The sequence below is a fragment of the Arachis ipaensis genome, chromosome B4 (genome assembly GCF_059453495.1).
Source record: "Arachis ipaensis isolate K30076 ecotype BB chromosome B4, ASM5945349v1, whole genome shotgun sequence".
In the NCBI taxonomy this organism is placed as follows: domain Eukaryota; kingdom Viridiplantae; phylum Streptophyta; class Magnoliopsida; order Fabales; family Fabaceae; genus Arachis; species Arachis ipaensis.
This window is the reverse complement of record NC_142439.1, coordinates 3,286,072-3,289,409: the sequence shown is the minus strand read 5'-3', so window position 1 is coordinate 3,289,409 and position 3,338 is coordinate 3,286,072. Positions and strand designations below refer to the sequence as shown.

At 37.3% G+C, this 3,338-nt stretch overlaps 1 pseudogene; it reads left to right on the top strand.

Annotated features, from left to right (window-relative positions):
- LOC107635845 (alpha-1,3-arabinosyltransferase XAT3 pseudogene) lies at positions 1 to 1,997 on the top strand (annotated as a pseudogene).
- The last annotated feature ends 1,341 nt before the right edge of the window (positions 1,998 to 3,338 follow it).

Here is a 3,338-nt window from a genome sequence, read left to right as displayed (position 1 = left end):
AAATCCTCCTCTGTTTACATTGTGAGACCTAAAACAACAATCTTACCAGAAAACTCCTCATGGACCATAAGGCCTTATGCGCGAAAGGACGATGCAGAAGCAATGAGGCGTGTAAGAGAATGGTTGCTAAAGGCAATGAAAGATGGCATGAAAAATTGCCACAGTGCACACAACATCACAGCATTCCAGCTGTGATACTCTCTACTTCAAGCTATATTGGCAACCACTTCCATGAATTCACAGACACCATCATCCCACTGTTTCTGACTTCTACACAATTCAATGGACAAGTTAAATTTGGTGTTTCCGAAATGCGTCCTTGGTGGATTTCTAAGTACCAAGCAATTCTCGGTAAGCTATCCAATTATGAGGTCTTGAACATTGGCAAAGATAACCAAGTTCACTGGTTCTCAGGTAGGGGGTGCACATGGCCCGACCCGGTCTGATGACTCAACTCAGTCCTAAATATTTTAGGGACTAATTTGGTGTGATTTAACGGGTCTAGGGGCTAAGGATATCGAAAATAGACTTGGCTATTATTTCGGACCGGATTAAGTCGAATCTGACTTCATCCGTCCCATGTGTATCTTAAGGTAGGTTTGGTGGAGAGACATGGACGAAAATACTAAGACCGAGAGACAGAGACATAAGAGACAGATATTGAAATAAATATCAGTATTCTTTTTGGTGCAAAGTGGGAGACAAAAAGTTGAAACAAGAATAAAACTCTAATTTAATTTGCACAAAGAGTAAAATTGGAATTAATTAATTGAAATGAGTGTATTTTAGATATAAAATGTTATTAAAATTTCAGTCTCCATCTCTAAAAATTTTAGTTCCCTGTGTCCCTATTTTTTGGAGGTACTGAAATACTGAAATTTTGGGGACAGAGACAGAAAATTTAGTACCAGTCTCTGAACCAACAAACATGATACTTGTCTTAGTACCTCAAAATAAATGTTACCTAAGGAAACTAAAAAAGGTATATATATTTTAATTTAATTTCAATATTATGTTATATTAATTATAAGTTTATTGTTTTATTTTTAATCATACTTGTTAAATTAAAAAATAGATCAAAGAAATATCAAATCAGAATTTATAGACAAATTCAAGTTAAAATATAGATATTAACTTTTCAGTAATAAGTTTTTTTTTTTATGAATAAGTGCATCATAAAATATTTAAATTTTATCGAGTTTAGAGTCGAATTAAAGTCTAAAAAATAGACCCGATATATATTTAGGGTCGAGTCTGAGTCAGAACAAATCTAATTTCACCCGATCCAGAAACACTCCTACTAGTTGTGAATGTTGGTCTCAAAAGGTATCCGAAAGATCTAAGCATTGACCCTCAAAAGTACTCTTATTCCATGAAAGACTTTAGGAGTTTTTTGAGAGACTCCTATTCACTGAAGAGAGTTAATGCAATCAAATTGAGAGAGGAGGGTGAAGATGAGAATAATAAGAATAAGAACCAGCAGCCAAGGCTTTTGATTCTTTCAAGAAGAAGAACAAGATCATTCACTAACACAGCTGAAATAGCAAAGATGGCTAGAAGCATGGGATTCGACGAGGCCCATCGTAATGGAAGCTGGTGGAAGCATGTCAAGCTTTGCAAATGTGGTGAATTCTTGTGATGTGATATTGGGAGTTCATGGAGCTGGCCTCACTAACATTGTTTTCCTTCATGAGAATGCAGTTTTGATACAAGTAGTTCCTCATGGTGGTTTCCAATGGCTTACCAAATATGACTTTGAATTGCCCTCAAAGGACATGGGACTAAAGTACTTGGATTAAAAGATAAGTGTGGAAGAAAGCCCTCTTATTTAGCAATATCCACAAGATCACATGATCATAAAGCACCCCCCATCCATTGGGAAACTTGGATGGGAAAGATTCAAGTCTGTGCATTTGGAGCAACAGAATGTGATGCTAGATCTCAATAGGTTTAGACCTACATTATTGCAGAAAGCCCTTGAGCTATTGCAGCAGTAATGTAAGTACTTGTTCACGGTGGATGAGTTTTTTTTGGTTATATTTATCCATTGTTTTTCAAGTAGTGTACAGAATAAATGATGAACAAAGAAGTCATCATGTGGCACAAAATATTTGTACTTGAGGGAAAACAATGTTCAGTGGAGTCGAGATTACATTGTTACCTAGATTATTTCTTTATCAATAATAGGCTTACCATTGTAATTATTTTTTTGGTTAGAGTACATAAAGAGTACATAGTATATAAGGTGTAATAACTCAATAAATATTTTCTAAGGGAATTTTTCATTCTCTTCAACAATGGGTCCCATAGTCGGTAGCTAGGTATGGATAAGGAGGCATAGAATACATATGGTGAGCTACAACAATAGTCAAAGAGCCTAACATAGCTAAGTTAATAGATAATTGAGCATGCCATGAAGTTGTTAGGATCTCATATAGACCTTTATGACCCTGGCCTGTAAATGGACCCTTATGGGCCTCTAAGATCTCTTTTATACCATGACCAATCCCCCAGTTGGTTCTATACATGTGACCAGCTATCAGGAAAAGAATCGCAATAGCTAAATGATGGTGCGCAATATCAGTCAGCCATAAACCGCCAGTTACTGGATCTAATCCTCCACGAAAAGTAAGAAAATCCGCGTATTTTGACCAATTCAAGGTGAAAAATGGAGTTGCTCCCTCGGCAAAACTGGGGTAAAGTTGAGCCAAAAGATCCCGATTCAAGATAAATTCATGAGGAAGTGGAATCTCCTTTGGATCTACTCCAGCATTTAAAAATTGGTTAATTGGTAAAGATACATGTACTTGATGCCCGGCCCAAGAAAGAGATCCAAGTCCTAGTAATCCTGCCAAATGGTGATTCAACATAGATTCTACATCTTGGAACCATGCCAATTTTGGAGCAGCTTTGTGATAATGAAACCAACCAGCAAAAAGCATTAAGGCTGCAAATACTAATGCACCAATTGCGGTGCAATAAAGTTGTAATTCACTAGTTATTCCAGATGCTCGCCAAATCTGGAAAAAACCGGAGGTTATTTGTATTCCTCGGAAACCCCCGCCAACATCACCATTTAATATTTCTTGGCCCACTATTGGCCAAACCACTTGGGCACTAGGTCCAATGTGAGTTGGATCACTTAGCCATGCTTCATAATTGGAAAAACGAGCACCATGGAAATACATGCCACTAAGCAATGAGAAGAACTTATTTCTCTCCCTGTCTTAATTCCTTCTGGTTCATCAAACCATCAACATCACAGCTTGAACAGCTTAGGGCATGAGATTTTCTTCATGGTGCGGTGAGCGTGGAGAGCAACCAAGCTGTGAATCAAA